Source organism: Bidens hawaiensis, unplaced genomic scaffold (assembly GCF_021521415.1).
Source record: "Bidens hawaiensis isolate Kalapana, Puna unplaced genomic scaffold, B.hawaiensis_p1.1 tig00024419_1, whole genome shotgun sequence".
In the NCBI taxonomy this organism is placed as follows: Eukaryota; Viridiplantae; Streptophyta; class Magnoliopsida; order Asterales; family Asteraceae; genus Bidens; species Bidens hawaiensis.
In genome coordinates, this window is record NW_027493844.1 from 57,491 (window position 1) to 83,102 (window position 25,612).

The 25,612-nt window shown below is 34.2% G+C and overlaps 1 pseudogene; it reads right to left on the minus strand.

Moving 5' to 3' along the window:
- Positions 1-21,258: 21,258 nt before the first annotated feature.
- On the minus strand, positions 21,259-21,622 carry LOC143569167 (multiprotein-bridging factor 1c pseudogene; annotated as a pseudogene).
- Between the last annotated feature and the right edge of the window lie 3,990 nt (positions 21,623-25,612).

The window sequence follows — 25,612 nt, forward strand, 5'->3', positions numbered from 1 at the left end:
AGCCTTGAACTTTGTGTTATACAACACTTAATTTTTCAATCGATTTATGTTTCTACCCCTTCTTTAATTTAACCTTTTTATTCAATTACTTTAATAAAGTTATCATATGGTCTTTAAAGTTTAATAATTCTTTTATTTTTATTGATTTACGTTTTCACTCTTAAACTTTAATTTAATAGAGTTATCAGTTCAGTCTAGTTTTCTATTATTTTTTAACAAATATTTTTTATTTTATTTTTATATGTGTATCTTTCTTTTTCTTCTAAGTCTTTTTATATAACTTATTATATTTAAAGCTATATTTTTTTTTTAACTCTAGACATGTTTGTTAACCGTGTAGTTTGGTTGTTTTAACGTTCGTTTAGGTTAGGGCCCAAATGGTTTATATTAAATCATCGATATATCATGTAGCAAATACATCCCCATTAGTTTCTTCCTACAACCCGCCTTGAAGCACAAGTTTCCATACTAGTTAATAACAATACTAAAAGGAGCATGGCGTTTAAGTGCATGCACTGACTAGGGCTGTTCAAAAAGTCCAAAGCTCGCTCGGATCGAAAAAAGATTGATTTTAAATGAGCTCGGCTCGATTTCTAAATAAGCCGAGCTCGAGCCAAGGTCAACTCAGCTCGTGGCTTTGGTCTTGGCTTGACTCGTTAGCTCGGCTTGTTGGCCCGTTTAGATTAAACCCTAAATTTTAATATCTATATATAATAATAGCATACCAAGAAATAAATAAATAAAAATGATACATATATTATGTCAGTCGATCCCTAAAACCTTATTAAAGTAACAAAAATAAAATATATAAAGTTATAAATTCTCTAGTTTATAAATTTTATATAATATGTATGTTAAAATTATAATTTTTGTCTTTTATAAATTAAAATTTGTAAAATAAAAATTGAAAAATTAAAGGAGCCCGACTCGATGAGCTCGCGCCTCGAGCTTGGCTCGAGCTTTAAATGAGCTGAGCTTGAGCTCGATTTTCAGCTCGATAAAGAAATGAGTCGAGGTCCGAGCTTGAGCTCGAGCACACCCTGGCTCGACTTGACTTGGCTCGATTACAGCCCTAGCACCGACGAACTTATTTATAACTTGTTATTTAATCATTAATACAAAATACCAGTAAATAACTAATTTATTTTTAGTAAAGAAGCTTTATTAGTAGAAGAAATGCTACCATTTTTATAGAAGCACTAAAACAAGATATAAAGTAATTTCCACAATGAAGAGGAATATCTAACTTGACCCTTTATTTTCCTTCATCAAGCACAAATACTTCTTAAATCTTTATTTCAAAATTAAGATTTTAAAACAACGATATCAATGGTATCACTTGTTACACGAGTAACCTTATGATGTGTTTGGCCTTTCAGGTACATACATTTTTCTAGGAATATTGATACATGTCATATAGATATGAAGAGCAGACGTTAAACATCAACATCTTGATCACCAAAACCAAAACGAATAATACTTTTGCTTTAATCAAGTAAGCCTCAAACCTAATCGAGCATACTTTTGCATACCAAACAAAATTTAATCACGATTTCAAACAAAAATCACAAAATCCAAAGAAGTGATAGAAGTGAAGAAAAGAAGCCAAACATTGTTAAGATGGAATTATCATAAAAGGGTAAACATATCATGTTATATGCATATTGCACCCGTTAAAATCTACCAGTTTCGTAAGTTAAGTTCGTGTTTCAAACTAAATAGTAGAAACAACTTCATTTGTCTAGATACATTTTCTCTATCTTCATTCCCATTATTGCAAGTTTGCAACCGATTCGATTATCGGTGACTAGTTTCACTATACCAAACTTCGCTTTGGTGTTCTCATACAAATCACAAATACAATGAAGTATGATATTAGCATATTTAGTGGTTAAATGATATGTTGATACACTTAATATAAATTTCGTTAGAAAACCATGATAGTTTCCTATGTATTATGCGTAGTGCTAGCCCATATATAATGAAAGAGAGAAAGATGTATGATTAGATTACACTGCCGTCTAATGTAAGGTTACAGAGGACAAATTTGTCTTTGTCCACCTAACGAATTATAAGTTACGCATTTGCCCTCTAAACTTTATACAACTTTTAGTTATTTAAAGATTACTTAAACTTTTGCCCCCTCATACTTAACCATATATTTTATTTAATTTCATTTCAAACCAACCTCATAATTTTTAAACGACCATAACTTTTTCATAGGTTAATTAATATATTTTTAAAAAATAACTACACCAAAAAAACGAACATTTTATTATTTTTTTAATTTGAGTACAGTATTGCTATAGATTTTTATTTAATTCAAAAAATGTTAATATGTTATGTGATTATCAATTTCTGTATTCTTCGCTCCATCGCATAGACATTTTATAGTTAGTATAAAATGTATAAAAGTACACCCTTGGTAAATAATCATTTTAAGTTAAGAACTATGATACTTGCATAAAAACTTATACATAGTGCTAGTTGGCTACATGAGAGAGAAAGACAGATGCTATATGGTTATGCAATCGCCTTATGTGTTAGACTTAAACAATAAGTAGGATGTTTTATAATATTTATAAGTAAACCAACCTAAAATTGTTTTGTTTTGAACCCTCAATTACATCATATATAAAAATAGACATAATAAAGAATAAAAGTGCATTAATTCATAAGCTTTTGAGTAGAAGGAAACCTAAGGAAAAAAATGGGAGAAGACAATGTATAGCTAAACTTTTTAAGCATGCTTTTACAATTTTATACGGTTTGTTATCAAAACTGACGTACATTCGTCCAAATAAGTTGTGTTATTACATCAGTTTTGTAAAAGTGTTACATCAATTTTTAAACTAATAAACTTTAACTTTACAACATCGATCGACTAATTACATAACACTAGACATCCGTTCTGCAAGAATTTTGTTTATGCTCGTCCGTTTAATAAACGAACCAGACATGAACAAAAAATTCCGTTCGGTAAGTTTAACGGATGAACATGGACAGAGGTCGCGTTCGTTCAATAGTGTTCGTGGACGTCTGGTAACTTCCAGACGGTAATGATTATACATTTTGAAATTAATATGTAATTGTTTATGTCCGTTTGTTAATTAGATTTATTTATGTATGTTTGTCCATTAATGTTCATTAGTCTCTGTTAATGTTCGTTTATCCATTAGTGTCCGTGTGTTCATTTGTCCACTAGGGTCCATTAGGTCCGTTAGCGCTCATTTGTCCATTAGCGTCCGTTTACAATATTAACGAACGGACACAAACGAACACGGACAAACTCAATTCCTTAATGGACGGACACAGACACGAATTCGTTCGGTGGAGTGTTCGTGAACCATCCGTTTGTCTGGCAAAAACTTAACGGACAAACACGGACAAGATCTTGTCCAGTTCAGTTCGGTCCATTTACAACCCTATACATTGTGTCTATTGGATTCTCACGCTGTGTATATAAGGTTTACATCAAATAAAAACTCTATTTTAAGGTCTTATATTAATTTCTGTTAAAAGTGTTAAATTTAATAAAAGTTTGTAATAAAAACATATTGTACAAAGAAGACGAAAGAAACAATCAACAAAATCAAACGAAAAGAGTCGAACAAACAAACATGAATTGATCAAAATGAGATCGATCATAGAAGAAACCAGATCTGACAACTGATTTGGTATTATTCTTTTTGTTTAAACGAGTAGTGTTTTACATCGAGCACAAGCTGCATCGCCACTTAAGTCGTTTAAAAATTATAGTCATAAATCTTGGGGTCATGATTACTATTCCTTACTCGTTGGACTCGACTAAGTAGCTCTACATTCCAAAGCGTAAGGAAACAAGTATTGGATTGAACGTCTCATCACAGTCAATGTCTCACCAAATTCAAATGGTATAAACACTTGTTAGTTGTCAAGACACACTTTATCTTGTTGTCGCCATGCATGAAGCTGCTTTTAACGCAACCTGACCCACTGTAAAAACACAAATCCCACAAGAGAGGAAACCTTTGTTAGATATATGTTTTCCTCCTATCCATCTAAAGATCAAAATGCCAACTGATTTAAGTACATGTAATTTTCTTATATGTTCATTGGATTCTATGTAAGCAATATTTTTTTACATTGAAATAGAAGGTAAATATACAACAAGTTGCGTCGCTAGCCTCTTTTAGATTGCAAAACCAAGGTAGCGTTTGGTATGCAGTAATAACAGGAGAAATGGAATGATTCATTACGTGGGAATGAAAAAAAGTGGTGTTTGGTTGCTCAATTGAATGGAATTATCCATTACACACGGAATCCAGTTCCATCAAAACCATTCCTTCCCACCCCCCTTCTTTTTTTTTTCATTCCATTCTTCCTTCACCCTACTTTCTTAACAACATCACCACCTAACAACGACTACCACCACTACCATTGCTGCCACCGCCACCGTTGTCATTGCCACCACTTCCGCCGCTGTAACATCTAGAAAAAACCCATATTTATTTTGGGTTAAAGTTGTCAACTTTGAAAGTTGAAGGATTAAAAATATTCTCAAGATAAGTCATGAGAAAAATGAAATAAGAAAAATAAGCATCTAATGTTAAGCAAATAAGAAAATCCATCCCACATGGATAAATGGAAGAAAAGGGAAAATTTCCCATGGGTATAAATATGGAAGTTAACTTTCATCCCACATGGAAACAATAAAAGAAATGGAATCTCTTTATAAGTAAGCAAGTTTCCATAGAAATGTTTTAATGTGACTAACCTCTCTCCATAGTCCTAACGGAGGGTGCGAAGCACCCGACGCACACGCGCACGAACACGGACTCGAGCGATGGGCGTAATGTGGAGTTTTGATGGCGCACTTTGCACTTCGCACGCTTGAGCCGCTTTAGTATTTTTAGAAAATGGAAGTATGATCAAAAAGTGGCAAGTTATCAAAGACGAGGGACTAAAAATAAAATTTCTGAAATCTGGAACCCATCGCGCTACGCGATGAGCCTAAACACTGGACCATCGCGCTACGCGGCGGTCCATGATGACGCAGCAACACGTGACGCGACGGGGGGACACATGGCAAACGCTACAAATTCAGCTATAAAAGGGGGGTGATCGGCATTCCCATCTCACACCTCCAACACACATTTTCACACACTAGTCTTGGTTTGCGTGCCGACCTCGATGAACGTGCCAAGCTCCGAAGCTTTGACGGTTTAAGCAGTAAAATGCGATATAGAGTACAAGTACCGCTCGATCAGTCATAGGCATTTAAACTCCACATACCCGTGAGAGGTAGGGGTTCTGATCAAGTTATTATTTTATTATTATTATAATAGCTTAGACCATAGTCGGGGGTATAGCCTGAACCTTGATCACTGTTAAACGTAATATAGCTTTTAATAAGCAAAGGTTATAGTTAATTAATGTTTCTTCATGATTAAGAAACATAATCATTTACATGCAAAGGGTATAGTTAAAATAGTATTGTTAATGATTAAGAAACATACTATTCATTCACATAGGTTATTGTTAAAGTAATGTTTCTTCTTGAAGTAGAAACCTGGTATAAATGTTTCTTTCTGAAGAAGAAACCTGATATATAATTAATAAATAAACAAAGGGACTAAATGTTCACATGTTTTGTACAAAAAAATAAATTGTCAAGGTTACAGCTATACAAAACAGACTACGGGGTCTGAAGCTAGATCGTTGATCTAGATATTTATACAAATGTTATACTCGTACTATAGGTCCGAGATAACTGCCAATCAATCAATCTGAAAGCTGAAAACAGAAACATGAATTAGTAACAGAAACTGATTTACAGACAAGGGTCAGTAACCGAAACTGATCAATATACAGGAATCAGTGTCAGAAACTGATTTACAATCATAAAAAGTGAATACGCCCTAAACTTTTATAGAGTCTGAACTGTTTGCATGGGATTTGCGAATCCTTAAAACTTTGTGTTGCAATAATAAGAATCGGGTACACTCAGATTAAGAGTATACATGTGTCTGGATCCATACATACATGGTGATTCGGATTTCCCCGAGGCCATGCATATCATCAAACACGCCTTTGGAAGTCTTCGGGACTTTTCAGAGAAATGATATTGTGTATATGATTAACTGTACATGTACTTAGGGTAATTGTAACCCAATTGAGTTGGGTGTCTAATGAGTATTGTCACAAAGATATTATTATTGTTTATACAATTTTATTATAGAGTCAGCGTCATTCACCGGTTGTGTGCTGAAGTATTTTCCCCCAATTTCAGGGAAACTGTAAAGAATAGGACTGACAGGCAAGACTGAAAGAAGATTGGAGACATAGTCATTAGAGGTGATCTGATGGCTCAAATATTTTATTCAAAATATTATAAAGAATTATATTTTGAAATGATAAGTATTTGAAATATCAAAACGGGTATTCAACTCCCGAGTTTTTAATATATTATATCTGAAAAGACTTCCGCTCACATTTTATCAAATAATATCCAACAGGTATTCTAACCCGACATTTTATAAAAGAATATTATATTTTATAGACTTCCGCTAAAACAAACCCGCAACTTTGATATATTTTCAAAACAGATACCAACTAACGGGTCTCGCACCCAGGCCCTTAGTCGGGGTGTGACAGCCGCCACCACCACCACCACCACCTGACCGCCACCACCGTCGCCGCCGCCCTACCATCGCCATCACTACTAATGCCACCACCGCTTGACCACTGCCAGTGCCACCCCCACCACCACAACCACCGCCACCACCACCGTTGCCATCGCCACCACCATTTTCGTCACATGAGCTACCACTATCGCCATTGTATTTTTTTTTTTTGTAAAAAAAATATTTTTAGATATGAATGTTTTTATTATTTCTATTTCATTCCTACAATTTTTTTGGGATACCAAACAACATAAAGTAATAATTCATTTTATTCTCACAGGTTAACCGAACAAGACAAATGAATAACAATAATTCCCTTCTCCATTCCATTTCTTCTCCCATTCCATTTCCCTTTCGTTCCATTACCTCCAACCAAATATACCCGTTGAACTACATTGATTAATCTTGGAGTCATAATAATACTATACATAACTCATCGAACTCTACTAATGAGCTTCACAACGTCAGGCATGATGATCCAATTTATTAACCCAAATAAGCTATATGTAGTATATTAAGGATAAGTTTAGGAAACATATTAACCTCCATATATAATCATAAGGGGTTAAGTTATAATAGGAAGTATAGTTTTTGTAGGAAGGATAAGAAGTAATCTTGTCCATTGATTTTGAATATGAAGGGTTCAGATTAGTTTAGGGGGAAATCAAGTGTGAAAGAAGGAGGAGGGCATAAAATGAATAACACATTTGTTGACTTTCTCTCTCCACATGCAAGGCACATGCCAAATTCCCCCATCATTTTCAAACGTCCATAACTTTTTTTACAACGTTTTTATTGAAAAACAAATTCACCATAATAACGAGTGTCTTTTTATCTTTTATATAAGTACCATATTGTAATATCAAAATAAAAAAAAATTAGTGGGTTTTTTACAAATTGTGTTTTACCGAATTGTGTTTTACAAAATTGTGTTATACAATAGTATTTTTCATTGTGTTTTTTTTTTCATTGTGTTTTTTCCATTGTGCTATTTACATTGTGTCATACAATTATGTTTTTTATTGTGTTTTTTTTATAGTGTATTTTTCCATTGTGTTTTTCATTGTGTTTTTTCGGACTTTTCAGGTGAGGTGGTGGCGGTGGGTGACGATTGTGGTGGCGGTGGGCGGTGGAGTGGTGGTGGTTGTAAGAGATGAGTGAAGATGTAATTGGGTTTTATGTAAGTGGGTTTTTGAAATTAATTTAAGTGGGTTTTGAGAATAAAGTAAGTGGGTTTTGATATTAAAGTATTAGACTAAAATATCCTCCTTCCTAACCTTCTTAGGAAAATCAAACTTCTTATTTGAACCTAACCCTAATCGGGTTAGGTTATAATAGGTTATAAGTTCAAGTGTTCAACACTTAACGAATTAACATAAAAATCAAATAAACAAACAGTCAATATGTTATAATCAAGTAATCACTTATGTCACTTTGGTGGATATGACAACTAAGTATTTGAGCTAGGCCTTGAGAGGTTGACAGTTCGAATTCCGAGCTCACCCGTGTTTTCATCCCATCATATGTTACGTCAGAGAAATCTGCTCTTGTGGCGGCACAACAACTGTCAAGTGGTAGCCGATGATATGGTTTCTCGGGGGAACGCCCAAGCCAAACTCTGAAGACAATGTGAGCCCGGTTAAGACAACATAGGCTAGCCAGAGTGAGGCAACAAGACTCTCAAATTTGGAAGTACGACGGCCTAAAAAACCACTAGAAAGTCGCTGCTCTAAAAGAAATAGTAACCATGATCGTTCAAAATTATATTATAAAAGTATAGTAACCCAAAAAAACAGGATATGATGGTTTGCCTCCAATCACGAGGCCTTTGTGAGTGACTCTTTGATCATCATGAACACCGTGAATGTACCTTTTTGTTCAATAAACATTACACCATTAACTATTTGTTATTGTCTCAAATGAATCCGCTTGTACTGTCAACACTGTCGACCACATAACATAACATATTTATGTTATGGAAAGTCATGATAGTGAAGAATAGTGACAAGTTTTGCTTGGTCAGATAATAAAATAAACCATCATATCGAGTGAAAGTGATAGTGTGAGATATTGAAGAGCGCTAAGAATCTAAGACAACAGTAAGACGGTAAACAATGTATGTAGTTAGAGATAGCTAGCATAATGGATGAGAGTTCGATTCCTAACTATTTGATCGGAGTATGAAGCACTCTAAAGTCTCAACCAACTTTCATTATGTGTTAAGTCAACATTACATCACACTAAAATCCCATTTACTTAATTAAGGAAATGAATCACTCCCACTACTCTCTCCCGTCTCCACCCTCCCTTTTTCTTTAAAAAATTAATTTGATCTTTTTCTAAATATATAAATTTTATTTATGTAAGAAACTTACATTAAAAACATAACTAAAAAACATCATAACCATAGCTAGGGGTGAGCAATTTCACGGTTCCGAACCATAAAAGTCGGGGAACTGAGACCGAACCGTAATATTGTATGGTCTGGTTCCGGTTCTTAAACTTTGATGAACACGGTTCTTGGTTCGGGGTTCTGGTTAGAGAACCGCTAGAACCTTGCTAGTTTTAAACTTTAAATATTATATTTAAAACCTTATTTATAGCATGCTTTCCAACTTTCAGGCATGGGCAACCATCTACATTCTCATTTTCTCGGTTATATACAATCCCATTCCAAATCATAAGTGATAATCATCTTCCACTGTCTAATTTTTTTTAAGTTATTGTTGGGCATTCTAATCCATTCTTAGTTTCCTCCATTAAAATATATAATATGTTGATGTGTTAATGTTTTATTTTATGAATTGTCTATTGTTTCTTGCACATTCTAATAGTTCACACCTAGGATTTAATTGAAAACATGTTCCGCGAGAGAACGTTTACACGAGAATCATTTAACGTGGCTCCGAACCGAACCGGAATTGTTAAAATTCGGTCCGATTCTATCTGATATTTAGCATTTAACTGTTCTGGTTCGGTTCTAAATCGTCGCAACTCCAATTTTCATCAACAAGATAATACCCTTATTTATAATATACTTACTCCTACTTGAGATGAAGAATTAGGTACAACTTCGATAATAACGTGGTTGAATATAGATGACTACTCAAGAACGTTGATGTCGTTATTCGAACTCAAGATACGAAAAAACGTGTCATTTTCATAGACTGTGCAAGGAAACTACTTCCAAAGCCATTGTAGGTTGAGGATGATCACCTCTCATATATTGAACTCTCTTGCAGTTGACAATTAAACCACTCCCAATGCATACAATCAGTGGCGAAGCCATGAATTTTTTTCTTATGGGTTCGGAATTTCTGGTGCTTGATTATTTTTCCGGCGTCAAGTTTTCTAAGGCGAATTGGTTGGATTGGGCCAATCATTGGGTTAGATAAATAAAATGCAATATCACTATTGTAACAAAAATATATCGTTAACAATCAATAAAATACAAAGTCATATTAAATAAAAAGATATTACATATTATAATTGATCCCTACGCGTTTTCATGTTTTGAAAATGATGTTTTCAATCGCGAGTTTAAAAAAGAACTTATTTTTTAATATAGCAAGTATAAGTATCATTCATATTATCATCACCCAAATAATTACACAAATCCGTCTTCACATGCTTTATTGAAGAAAAACATTTCACAAACGATAGACTAACGGATATTGGTTGTGATGATCGTTGAAACCTTGAGGCGAACCGGTGAATGCAATGAGGCAATGGTCTTCTGGTCGACAAAAAGATGCTGATTGGTTGCTGAGCGATGGCCGATGTTTTGGTTTAGTTATTTATTTTTTTATTTAGGTATTATGTTTAAAAACGTTAATTGGGTTGGGCTTATTGACTCATTCTATGAGTAACATTGGGCTTTTTGGGTTATTATTGGCCCATATATGATGTTGTTAATAATTTTTATAATTTTTTAAAAGTTTTTTATATTTTATAAAATGAATATTCATTACTAAAAAATATAATTACATTTTTCCAAACCAATGGGTTCGAATATATTTTTCTTAAATGATATTGGATTCGCTCGTCGAAAAAAACAGGTTCGCTCGTTAATTCGGCATTATCGGGTATATATTAAACCGAAAAAATACCTGGTTCGGCCGAACCCGGTGGAGATAATGTGGCTCCGCCACTTCATACAATCCAAGCAACCAACCATTCACGGGGAACCATGTTTCGATTCATGCACCCATAAATTGTTGAATGTCGTTCAAATTGGGTTTTCTTAGTATCACACCCCCAAATTTTGACTAACGGAGTTATACCGCGAGGCGTGTGACATACCAGGATCTAGCTCATTCGTTATACCAAACAACTAAATTAAAGTATTCATAACATTTATCTAAGTTTCATTCAAACTTGAGAAAACAAAATCCAAACCGACAATTTAAAAGTGTCGCGGAAGCGTTAAAGTAAGTGTTTTAAGATAAACAATAAACCATGTGTTTGAACACGCGCAACCCATCATGTATAAACAATGTGAAATAAAAGTTCATGCGATGAGTGTGACTCATGACATATGCAATGCAACCCGCTCCTTAGCACACCTAGCAACCTAGGCAAGTATAAATACTCAAGGGTCAACACGAGGTTGGTAAGTTCATAAGTTGTAGTAAAGAGTAATATATATAGTATAGATAGTATACGTAGCATCAGTTGTATATGTAGATTTAGCACTTTTCAAATATACCAGGGTAGCTAACCCATTTACAAGCTACTAGACGTTTGAACCGAAGCTGACTGTCTATATGCCTTCTTACCAGGTCTATCACAAAACACTGGCGATGTATGTTAGGACAATTTATACCCGTTAGACCTCCAGTCGAGTTATAGCAGGTGGGGTTTGTCAAACCCAGTAGTGCTACTTAAATTTCCCCGCGATCCCATCCTAACGGTTCAAGGTATGTAAGGACTTTAAGTGATATGAGGGCATCTAGTATACACTTGTGATATATAAGAAACTACATAAATCCAAAGTAAGTCGCTGCGTTTTCATCCAGAAAACCAGTATGTAAGTATGTCCATGTTTTCAATCCAGAAAACAAGTAAGTCGCTGTGTTTTCATCCAGAAAACCAGTATGTAAGTATGTCCATGTTTTCAATCCAAAAAACAAGTAAGGAAAATGTTTTGTTGTTTTCAATCCAGAAAACAAGTATACGAAAATAGTTTTGTTGTTTTCAATCCAGAAAACAACTAGGAAAAAGCATGAACTCACCTGGTGACGTGTAATGGACTTTTCTCAAACCAAATGTATGCACTTGACTCGTTAACTTTTACCTAGTACAAGTGTTTAAGCTATGAGAGTGTGTTCAATAACACATGACTCTAAAACTCACATATGGACCCACACACAAACACAAACTTGACCCGATGACTCGTTGGTGATAATGAATAATGTCAAATATACCAAAAAGTCCTAACATGTATCCACAAATTATATCATGGCAAAGCAACCAAGTATTCATCTTACAACTTAACTTATAATCATTCAGTTCACGAAACAGATTTTAGCATGTACAAATTGATTTTATTAACTATGTAAAACTCAAAGATAAATTCTATAAAATTTATCACAATAGAATATATGGACTAAGTTTCTCAAACAATTTTCATTATATTTTTATCATATAGGAAAAGCTCACAATAATTCAATCATTGCAGATAGGTACAAACAGTTCGGCAGATTGCGCAACAAAAAGTATTTTCATGGTTCTCTCAACTCATTTATCCAAATTATGCAAGGCTAATTGGGTTGTCTCCTAAATTTATAATACTAAGTTCCAGGAGTGGAACCAACCCATTTGGCTTTATCAATCTCAAGTTATGATGTCGGGAAGTTAGAACAGAAAACATCTTCCCGAATCAGATTAGACACGCAATCTTGTAAAATTATAAAACCTATCTTCTGTATATCCGAAAATTACAAATTATAACTTTCTGGAAACTAGACTCGACAAACTATCCTAGAATCAAGAATTTATTAAAAATCATCGTTTATCATCAAGTTACAATAGAAACAATAAGCGAGTACAAATCTGTCCAGAATCCAATCTATCATGAACCTTAACTAATTCATGTTTACACTAACAACAACATTCTAAATCATCAATTATCAATCACACATGTCTTATAATGGTTATATCACTGAGATTCTCATACCAAGCACCTCTTAACATCAAAAGAACACTTAACAAATCAATAAAACAACGGTTAAGAGATGGATACTTATAACTAACGATTGTTACTATGTAAACACAACCCCTAGCACTTCCAATGCACCCCTAAGCTTCCCAAGTGACCCAAAATCTGTAGGGTTTCGTACAAAATTGGCAGAGGTCGATAATATGAGCTCTAGGGTTTTTAAAATCGTTTTAAAAAACTTTTCACGATCTGGTGATCCCCCGCGCGACGCGAGGGATTTAGCCAAATCCTACGCGCCGCTCGGGGCGCCTTAGGTTTTTTTTTTTTATTTTATTTTATTATATTTATATATATAATAATAATAATAATAATCAAAGCATGAACACGCAAAGCAAGTAATCACATAGCACATACATGTATTCGTTTACGGGATTGACATTTATCACTAACGCGTACGAACCGACTCTTGTGTGTGACTGTTACTGACTCATGTAGATGTTATGCGTGACATGTAATATAACGGAGTTGGGTTAACGGTGTTAACATAGAAGAGCGAGGTGTCACGCTTAGATACTGTTTACCCTTGAAAAAAAATTGTACATGTTTTCTCGTGTGATCCTGTTAGACATCATTAGAAAATCATCAAACGAATCCACCATGGTTCCATATCCCGTTTGACGAAGTGCAGCCATTCACTTTTGGTAAGTTGTAAAACCCTTACCATCTCGCATCCAAGCTAATCTACCTATATATTAAAGCAACACAATATTTTCACTTGTCATTCAATTAGACCCTCCACATAGGCTTCAAGTGTATAAGTTTCCATTTTTACAATTTTTCCTTCATGAATGATAAAATGAAAAATATGTTTGTTGGTGGAAATTAAACTCAATACCTTACTTTTAAAATGTTTATGGCTTACTAACTCAACTAAGATTAATTGATGTTAGTCTTCTCTTTTTCTTAATTGGTATAAATTCACAACCTTTCATTTTATTACTTTTAAAATGCAAATACAAATTATTCTTACTAATCTATGTATTTTAGTAAATTATTTATATCTTATAAATCCATAAGATATGTTAATACGTATATTAAATTAAAATTTTTTATTTTATTTTTTAACAACCCGTGTATCACACAGACTCAATCCTAGTAAGAAATATGGGTCATCAACTTCCAAATTGTTAGCTATTCATGTGAATAGCTGCTTGATCACCCATTCGTCTCTTGAGTGTCTTTTTATTATATACGTGCCTCTCGACAAAGTAATCTTATGGTAGGTGTTTTCACCTTTTTCGCGATTTCTATCGATAAAAGCTCTTTTTTACATTGGAGATGCGTTTCTTGAAGTGTAAAAATATCATTTCCTTTTTATCGCTTGGACGCTTTGTTAGGATCTACCACACCCGTTAAACTGAAACACACACGTAAGCAAATAAACAAACACGGGAATTTAACATCGCTCGGTCTAGACTTAACTACTACATCCACATGTTGCAACCATGGTATTTTATTATTGCTATCTGTCACGCTAGTGAAGAGTTACAGCTGCAATGATTTCAATATATTGAGACTAGTCTAGAGTTTATAGTTTAGAGAACAATAAAGAAAAAAAAACATAAACGGGCTCTAATAAAGAAATATAATGCCTACCCAAACCTTTCATGTTTCTATCTTCATTAAACCCAAATAATAGGTTTTCAAGTAAACTGGGTCCAAATCAAGTCCAAGCCTCCACAAAACGAACACGGTTATGGTAGCTAGTTTAATCGGAGGCTTGAATCATTTCTAGGGAACAACTTGTTTGGTAAATCAAAAGAGTTGTTTTTTAAGAATGAAGACTTTCTTATGTTTAGGTCACTACACTCATCAAATTGGAGAGCCTCGTTGCTCCATTCTGGCCAGACTATGTTGTCTTAACCAGGTTCATGTTGGCTTCAGAGTTGGCTTGGGCGTTCCCCGGGATACCATAATGTCGGATGCATCACAATTGTAGAACTCTCTAACGTAGCACACACAGGGATTCAAACCGATCACCTTGTAGAAGCCCTAGCTCAAATCTTTCATTGTCTTATACACCAAAAGTGACTTGAGTGGAGATCGAACTTGAATATCTACCGAAAAACCCAAGCCTCCTATCACTACACCATAAATCATGAGTTACCAAAAAGAGTTGTTTGATGAATGCTTCTTAATCATGTGAGTTTGACTAGGTTTGGTTTGTGTGTCCCAAATAATCGTACCTCTAAATTTTGGGCATTTACCATAAATCATGAGTTACCAAAAAGAGTTGTTTGATGAATGCTTCTTAATCATGTGAGTTTGACTAGGTTTGGTTTGTGTGTCCCAAATAATCATACCTCTAAATTTTGGGCATTTTTTGTTATTGGTTTCAAATAGGATTTGTCCACTGTTATAAACTAGGTTTGATTTGTGTGTTCTAAATCAAAATGCAATACTCGTGGGCTGACAAGAAGGATTTTGTTGGCCTTTATAGGAATCAAAATATGATATGTGTGGTCTTTTAGACTGGGTTTAACTATGTGCTTTTGTAATAGGATTAATGACGGACCTAGGATAAAATTTCACAGAGGTCTAAAAAGGATTGATGTTAAAATTTCAGGGGTCGATCGAGATTTTAACATATATATGTCTTTAAAAGAAATTTCACAGAGGTCGGCCGACATCCTGCCCCTGTATAGGATTGTGATGATTGCTGAAGGCTTTGATCTTTTTATTTTTTTGTGTGTGTATTTTTTTAAATCTAGACGCAACTAATATTCTTAGATAATAACTACTTTCAAAAGAAACAAAGTTAAACACTTCAAAACAATTTTAAATGTGATGTTTTCGACTTGACTCGTTCTATGTTGAATCATTTTTTACATTCACCATGAAAATTATGGATCCGTCCAATCTTGTAAGGCGAACGGGCAACTTTTAGCGAACGAACACAAGCACAAATTGAAACCATTTGTGTTTCTTTCAGTCTACTATCATGTAACAAACGAATATAAAAAAGCATCACATGTGTTTGTCCGGTTTGTTTACAACCCTAGTCTCCAAACTCGACCCTCTATGGAGTATTCAAATTGACCTCTTTATCATAAAGAAAAAAGGGAGTAATGTTGTGATTGTAGAATAGGAAGAAGATGAGATGACATGCTTTTATAACGAGACAAAGTCCTTCGTGATTACCACTACAATATATCAAAGAAAAAGTTTTTGTTTTCTTTTTTCTTTTCATTCATTTCATGGATACTTTAAATCCACTAGTATAATTAACGTCAATAAAAAGATTTAACATCACTAAATAAAATATCTTATTATATATACTTTAAAGGAGTTCAAAAGTTAAAAGGTTTCTTTGAGTTCGTAGTATATTTTTCTAAATTGGAGTTTTAACAAAATTAGAATTAAAGGATTTAAAATTTGAGAGAATAGAGCAAAATTAATAATAATAATAATAATAATAATAATAATAATAATAATAATAGTTAAAGTTAATTTCAACTTAAATCCATAAGGTTTAATAATGACTAGTTGAGAACCAAACCTGTTTTTTCATCAATTTAAGGTATAAAGTTTTCATATTTTATCTATTTGTATTTTTGAGCTAATTTTGTTAGATTCTTCTCTCAATTGAACTAAAATGACTAAAATACACTTATTTTTTATTTAATTAACTTGAGCAAACATTTTTACATTAAAAGTATATAAAAAATAAAGTGAAAGAATTTGATTAGAAGAGCGGTACCCTTCTAATTATCTTTCATTATGTATTAAATTTATATGTGTATAGTGTATACAATATACATTTTACTATTGAATATCTGATAAAATCAAGCTCGAGCCAAATTCAAGCTTGAACAATTTAGTTATTATTAACTTAGTTATTATTAACTTTACTATCAACCCATGTGTTAAATGGGTTGGCATCTCCTTTATTAGAAAACATTTAATTTCGTTGAGTATTCGTTATTCAAGTGCATTTTATTGTCTAGAAGAAAAGAAAAACATTTCGATTCTTGCTTCACTTTTCCCACTTTTTTTATTGTGATGTCTCTTCTTATCTATTGTTACATCATCATGTTTCTTTTCCTTTAGGCACATTTTTATTTTCTTGATAAGTTAATCAAATTTAGAACAACTACCTATATTTATAGTTTGACGTCCTTTTTTTTTTCTTCTAAACTAAACATCATATGGTCATGTGCATAATTGCTTTAGAAAAACAATGTAAGATTACTCTTAATATGTAGAATTGTCATAACCATAATATCATATGTTTTAACGTAATATATTAAATAAAGTTTTAATACTATTATTCTATTTTTATTTTTTTTAGCGAGCAACTTGGATCACTGATGGACCACTGACATACCCGATCATCTCAATTCCACCATCAGGAGGAAAACCGAGCACAAAATTTAAATAATAAATGGAAAGGGTCAAAATGAATATTATTTAACCTTCTGGCTAACCTAGTTGGTTATGACATTGAAGATAAGAACTAGGCGTTCTTCAAGAGGTGGCCAGTTCGAATCCGAGCCACAACGAAGGTTTTATCATGCCTGCGTTATGCCAAGGTTTCAACTCTTGGGGCAGCGCAATTAGTGCTAAATGGCATCAGAGGAAAAGGTTCCTCCGAGGACGTTACGGGTGTGCGTGGTGCGGTTCGGTGCGATTTTGGGCTAAAACCAAAACGAAAACCAAAACTTCGATTTTTGGAATTTTAAAACCGTTTAGTTTCGGTTTCGGTCTCGGTTTTTCGGTTTTGTTTTGGTTTCAATTTTTACCATTTGAGCCTTGAAAATTTTTGGCCGAAAAGAAGGTTTTTCGAAATTAACGACTCTAGGTATAAATAATTTTGTTAATTGTTAGCTAATAGAATATTATACATTTGGCCAAAAGTATTTGAGTTACATATATATGAAATTCTTATAAATTACTTAAAATAAAAACTTAAAAAATGAAAATCTAGAAATTCTGGTCGGTTTGGTTTTTACAAAAACATAAAACCAAGCACGGTGGTTTTTGTTTCAGTTCGGTTTTTTCGTTTGAATATTTCGGTTTTTTCGGTTTCTTGCACACCCATAGAAACCTATAGAGGACGTGAGGAGAACCTGGGAACCAGGGATTATTCCCTTTGGGAAAAACTCTTTGGGGGTTCCAAACCTGGGTCGTCCACAAGCCGACCTACGACCACCTAGTCATTCAGTAGGCACCGTCAATCTTTAGAAAATGAATATTGTTTTAGTTAACACTTGGGCCGGGCAAACCCATCAACCATTTTTAGTTCATATGTTTGGTGTCATGTATGTTTTCACAAGCCTTAATGGGCCAACCCAAATATGGTTCGAAAAGTTATGAACGAATGTATAAATAAGTTCGAAGAATTCAGGTCCATTTTCTCATAATCTTTGCTAACATCTTATGTATAAGGACAAATGCATAATGGTTTGGGCTTCATAAACCATTGTGTCCCATTTAGGTGAAAATCATGGGTATATGGTGCAAGGTCTCAATGGCTAGTGAATAAGACACATAAAGGCATGCGATATACATGCATTTGGAGGCTTAAATATGGAAAGGGACTTTATATAACGTTCACAATCACAAGATCAAAGAAGATGTGGATCGGTTGTCCATAGTCGATGAAGATCAACCATAGGGATCCACTGTCAGGCTAGCAGATATTATACAATTTGCTTTCAGATGTTGGGCTATAAATAGAAGACTTATACAACCTTATTCCAAAACTCTTTGCACTACAAAATACAAATACATTTATATTAAAGATCTCTCTTGATTACAAACGCCTTCCAAGAATCAAATTGAAGAGCAGAAATCAAGATCAAAGAACAACAATAACTACAAAATTCTTTATTCTATATTGTGTTATTGAAGGGGCGTCACCAGAGGATGTTTTAGTCATTGTATTGATGATCTAAGAGGGGAAACGCTATTTTGATAAAATGCTATTGTAATTGGGTTAGAAACTTTATTTGATATAGAGTTTTATATTATTTGTGAGGAGAAACTATCTTGGCATAGTGTTTGTGAACTTCACTATCCTGACAGTGAAATTTGAAGACTTGTAAAGATACACTATCTTAGCATAGTGTGTTGAAGAAGACGATTACTACCTTGAACAAGTGAAACGTGTATTTGGTGATCCTTATCGTTTATGGGGATGCCTAGTGAAGAAAACACCCGATCGGAGGGCAGAGGGCTAAAGTGAATTAGTTAAAATTCATTTTAACCTATATAAATCAGTGGTGTCATCTCTATCCCTTCAACTTTTTACTAATTTCATTTACTATTATTATGTTGTGAAAAGAGTTTTAACAAATTCATTAGCATTTTTAAACAAGTTAAATTTAAGACAACCTGTTCACACCCTCCTCTAGTTTTCTAAGTACACATGGGTAATGGGTTGCGGGTACTATAACCCAAGCGGCTGTGCCGCCGACGCCCTAGTGGTTATAGCCATCGAGTAGTAGGCACAGATTCAAGTCACCAAGTGAAATGTTGGATGTGGCCTTGGATAAAGACTTTATAGCCTTAAAAAAATTTATTTTACCTATTTAATATACACCCCACTAACAATTTTACTTCAACAAAATTCAAATATTTCAATCAAAATCCTAGATAAAAAAAGGTCATCAATTTTTAATAGAAGATTATTCTGTCGACGACTCAAAATTAAACGAACATTTAATTTGTATATCGAAACTTTTGTTTTTAAAATTTGTATGTGATATAGAAGCAAATTTTGAATGGTTTTAAGAGGGCCTTGACACAAGGATAAAAAAAGAAGTTTTACAGCGTTATGAAAATGCACATCGATCATTAAACCGCTTACAACCATCCGCCTTGATCTGTTGAGTAATTTGATTATGCCTAAATTGACTTGTAAACTAATTCTAATATGACTAAATTGATATATAAATCAAAATTATTTGATAAAGAGGTGATGATTTTAAAGGTGTCCCTTAAGTGCATGCATAACATTAGCTACTCGAACTCGGTTTGTTAAGACATTGAATCAAGTTAATCTTAAACGATTCCGCACTCGAGCTTCACATATCAAACTCGATCCGATTTGAGCCTTTTGTTTTATAAAGTTTCTCTTGCACTATAACTTGTACATTTTGCATCATGTTTTGTACTTGATTCTTGCATTATAACTTGTGCATTTTGCATCATGTTTTGTACTTGATTCTACTAACACTCTCTCTCACTTGTTTGTCCATGGTGTTTTATGCTATGTGGTGTCACGTCACCATAGGATGATCTTTTTTTTTTTTTGCTAAAAGGGGTGTAATAGATGGAGCCTTTTCAAATCATTACCTTATTATTATTTTATTATTATATTTTATAAAAAAAAAATAACAAGGCCACCAATAACCTTCCATCAATTTCCCCGTACAGACGCTTTGTAGGAAGCGCCCCCACCCCCCAAAACAGCCCATAGTCCCCCAGGGGTGGTGTTTTCATATGATATGGGGCTTTTTGGGTGGGGAAAGTGTTCCACTACGCACAGTCTAAGAAAAGACACAATCATCCTTAAAAACTTGATTCAGAAGCAATAGTGAAGCACCATTTGAATATTTCTCGGAAGGATGACGGGTTTCGGGGTTGCCTTGAATATGTCTTGGAAGGATGACGGGTTTCGGGTTTGCTGGTTGAATTGTCCAACGACACAAGTCACATATCCATTCGCGTTGTACCGTCGCAATGCGCGGGCCGTTTTAACTAGTTTATATAATCGTCACCATCTTAGCCGTTAAAACAATAAAACCATTACTATTACTATATAATATATGATATAAAAATTAAGTAACATCTTTAATATTATATATAAAAACTTTAATAAATACCAAAAACAATAATTAACCCGGGCTCGTTTGGCAAACCACTTAAGATCAAGCTCGAGCTTTAAAAGTACAAACTCAACCTCAAACTTCTTAAATAAACTAGCAGAACTCAGTCCTAGCTCGTTTACACCCGATTTTTAAGAATATAGAAAATAAGCCTAATTAAGTCTTGTTGATTAAAATTAAGTACGGAAGCTATTGCCAAATCTCAAAACCATAACACATAACAAGACAAAACAATTCACATGACTCGTTTGATGAACTAGTCAAAAGTTGAGCTCCCTATGGAAATACAACTCTACAAAGAGCCGAGCTCGGGCTCAAACCCTCTTTAATTAAAAGAGAGAGAGCTCGGGCATAACTCGTTTACACCAAATGATGTTTTAACTTTTAACGGTACCGAAAATAAGTCCAAAATTAGATCAAGTTGATTCAAATCGAGTACGGAAACCATTGCCAAATCGCATAAACCATAACACTTTTTAACAACACAAAAGATTCACATGATCATCAACTTCCAATAAACAACACACAAACACACCATCACCTATACAACAACCTGCGGCCGCTCATTTATCTGTTTCGCCAGCTCAGCTTGGCTCATTTTCTTCTCGACCCTCGCCTTTTGAATCGAGTGGCGCACCTCGTGCCCCACTCGTTCAATCGCGGCCGGCTGTTCCGCCTCGTCAAGCTTACGAGGCGAAACAGCCGTCGCTGACACTTTTTTGTTCATTCCTCCATCAGACTTTTTCACAGTCTGGACCTGTGCGCCAGACCGAAGCGCTTGGTTCACTGCTTTGGGGTCGCGGAGGACGCTCGCCTTCGGTTTGGACTTGTGGAGCACCACTGGCTCCCAGTCCTGACGCACTGGTCCAACTGGTCTTGTTGGCATAGTTAATATGAAGATTGGTTTAAATAATTTGAATATGTTGTTTGTTAATTGTTATATGGTTGATTGGGACGGTGATGATGATGATGGTGGTTTTATATAGTGGTGGTGGGTCTGGAAGGTTCTTGATAAATCATGGGATTCCAAGGGTAATTTGGGAATTTTATAAAAATGATATTGGTGTCTCGAAGGTTCTTTGAATTGTGATATTTTTGAGTGCTTGTTGTTCACGGCATTGGAAAGAGAATTAGAGGTAAAATGGAGAACTTGTAGCCCACGTAATTGATTTTTATTATATACCTTTTTTAAAAGTAAACCGGTGTTTTACTCGGCGCAGGGAGATCGGTAAAATTTGAGTGGTGATAAAACCTAAGCATTGTCAGTCTCAAACGTTTGAGACGGTAAGTCGACATGAATTCAATCGGTTTTGGTTACGTGTGTTTTGTACCGAAGCTAAACAAAAAAAAAATTAAATATTGAGAAAAACTCGATCGTTGGTAAAACCAAACCGTTATCGATCCCAGGCATTGAGGCGGCCACTCTACGAGAATTCGACTGGTGTCCGGCACATTCGTGACGGTACTGGAACTAAAAAAATTAGCATTCGGTTGGTTTTCGTTACGGTAATGGAACTAAAACAAAACGTGATGAGTTTGCGCGAATCCAATCGGCTTTCGTCACGTTCGTTACGATACCAGAACTAAAACAAAACAAAAACAAAATTGATTTTTTGTCAATTTTTGTCAATTGCGTTACATACCGGAACTAAAACAAAAAAAAATGTCACTAATAAGGTGCCGTAAAGGTGGCCCAATAGGAACTTTGCGGCATCAAAGTTCTAAATTATTCTATATTTTTTTTTATTAGAATGACGACTTTCTTATATTTAGGCTACCGCACTCTCCAAATTTGAAGAGCCCTGATGCCCCGCTCTGGTTAGACTATGTTGTCTTAACCGAGCCCACGCTGGCTTCAGAGTTGGCTGGGTGTTTCCCCGGGAAACCATACCACCGACTGCCACTTGACAACCGTTTTGCCCCACAAAAGCATAACTCTCTGGCGTAACACACGTGAGATGAAACCTGGGTAGGCTCAGGATTCGAACTGACAACCTTTGAATAAGGCATAACTCAAAATCCTTCATTGTCAATATCCACCCAAATATGATACATGTGGGATTAAACTAGAGTCTCCATTAGAGAACGCAAACCTCTTACCACTAGACCATAAAGAGTTTTGAGTTAGTTAAATTAAGGAATTGATTCTTTTAAAATAGAGAAAAGGGTCGTAAACAAGTTAAGTCACGGCGTTGGAAAAAGAATTAGAGGTAAAATGGAGAACTTGTTGCCCACGTATTATATTTTTTATTTTATATATATATATATATATATATATATATATATTAGGGTATTTTGTCTATTTGTGTTAGTTTAATTCTTACTTGGTCCGGTTCAAAGAAATCCGAATAAAGAGACGTATAATTTTGTTATCACGACTTCAAACCTGACAAGGGGCGAGGTTTACAGAGTTCATCACTTCATATGATTCTCGCGCATTGAGGGAGTACGGTCTCATAGCACTATAGCAGCTGAAGAGTTGACCTTGGATATGACACCGAAAGAGTAGGTTTACAAATAAGATTTTCTGTCGTTTAAAAAAAGTTAAATTACTGAATTAATCTTTTTCAAAAATAACTTTTATTTTTTATCCTTTATATGGATGTTATGTTCGATCCTGGTTAAACTAATGGATTTTAAGTTTTTTTTTATTTAAGTCACCTCATATGTATTGAACATGAATGCGTTTTAGCCTTTTTATCCCTTAAAGTGCTATTTGTATGATATAATAAAAAAATTTTATAACTATTAGTATTATTATAATTATTTGAGGCCTGGTGATAGAAAGACTTGAGTTTTTTTAGTGATTATGGCAATGAAGAATTTTAGCCAGGTATTGTAAGGTTGTCAGTACAAATCCCTAGCCCACCTGGCTTTTTGTTCTACTGGTGTTACGCCAGAGAGTTATGTTCTTTTGGCGGCACAACAACTGTCAAGTGGCAGCCGGCCGTATGGTTTTCTAGGGGAACGCACAAGTCAAATTCTGAAGCCAGTGTGGACCCTATTAAGGCAACATAGTTTAGCCATAGTAAAACAACGAAGCTCTCCCGTTTAGAGAGTGCGATGACATAAACACAAAGAAAAGTCACCATTTAAAAAAAAATTACTAAATATACATACAAAAGTATAAAACCCCAAGATTCCATCTTTTCACGCCTAGCCATCTTCCCCCTTGACCACGAGAGACCATCAATTAAAAGAAAAGCAATAATAAAAAGGTAAATTGAAAACAAATAATATCAATTTTTATGTATTGGCCAATAATAATCCTAAATTTAAAAATCATACTAGCGTCTCAACTTTCAATTATTTTGTCTCAATTGACCTCTGTTAAAAAACATTTAGCGTCGTTAAGTTTTGTCCCAAGTTTCAGACCGATGTTTTAGTGCTTTTGATCGGAAGAACGATACAATTCGACTGATGTAAAACTTATCTTGAAACGGTGATTTAAATAACTTGATTTTTGTTAATTAGAAATTCAAACACCTGAATTGAAGCATTGTTTAGTTGCTTGGATCATCGTTTTGAGATCAATTTTACACCGGTCAACTCGTATCACTTTCGATTAAAAACCCTATAACATTGGTTTGAAATTTGGGAAAAAACTTAACGGCGTTAAGTGTTTTTTAATAGAGGTCCATTGAGACAAAAAATAGTTGAAAGTTGAGACCGCTAGTAGTGATTTATAAAGTCGAGATTATTATTAGTCAATACAGAAAAGTTGGGATTATTTCAATTTGCATAGAAAGACAAATTGGAAATAAATAAAATAAAAAATATAAAGGAATCTAAATTTTAAACTGTTGGGGTTGTGAAGGTTTAGTATTGGGCCTTAGGAGTAGGTAGGCTGGGCGACACAAGATGGAGTCCAACGGGGCTGATTTTGGATTATTTCAAAGAGGTTTATTAGTGTTTCTTATTTCTTATTTAGAAAGCTGAGCCCTAGGTTCTATCTTATAAATGGCATGCATATGTAATGGTAATCTTTATACGTTGAGCTAATAAAAAAAATTTTGTTGCAACCATGGATGTGGGGTTCACAAACCACGTTATATTCTCTTGTTCATTCTAATTTTCTGTCTCTGCATGTGTGTTGTTTGCTTTCGTTGTGTATCATTTATTTCCTAACAAGTGGTATAAAAGTTTAGGCTCGTTATTACTGCTTCATTTTTCCCTTTTCTTATTATTAATTAATTTAATGTGATATATATTACTTATTAATTAGATGATATTGAGTACTAAAGTCCAAAACTATATTATAATCTATCAATTCGACATAGATTTCTTGTGAACTTTCATTTGGATCACTGACAAGTGACAAACCATTCGCTCGTCTGATCATTTTCATTTCCCAAGTACCTCGGAGATCCCCTCGGGATGAAACCCGCCATATAGGTGAAAAAAAAACCTACCTGTAACTTTTTTTTTGGCGTCATGATAAGTGAGACTTGAACCCAAGAGGTTAAAACATCCCCTTTTTAGTAAAGTATTTGGATTTCTCATCTCATTGAGTTAGGGATCACTGACTTGAACCGTCATAGATATCTTTAATCTTTTCATACTTTTAGACAGATTTTAAGATATTTGTTTAACCTTTAATATACTGAATTAGTTTTGCAATATGTCTCAACTGTCACTAATAAAATATCTTATATTAATGTAGTTAATCTAAAAATAAAATAAAATATGTTGAGTATGAGTGTCCCTATGTGTTGATTATCATACTTTGCTAATGTGTTTTATATATTTTTAAATTATAAAATAAACAAATCACGTAATTATCTAACATAATTAAATCTATGTCCTGGGCTAGGCTTATATAAGACAACCACTCCCTCAAGTAACTCAAGGCAGGATAGCACCATATAATCAGATACTATGGACTTGTTTGGAAA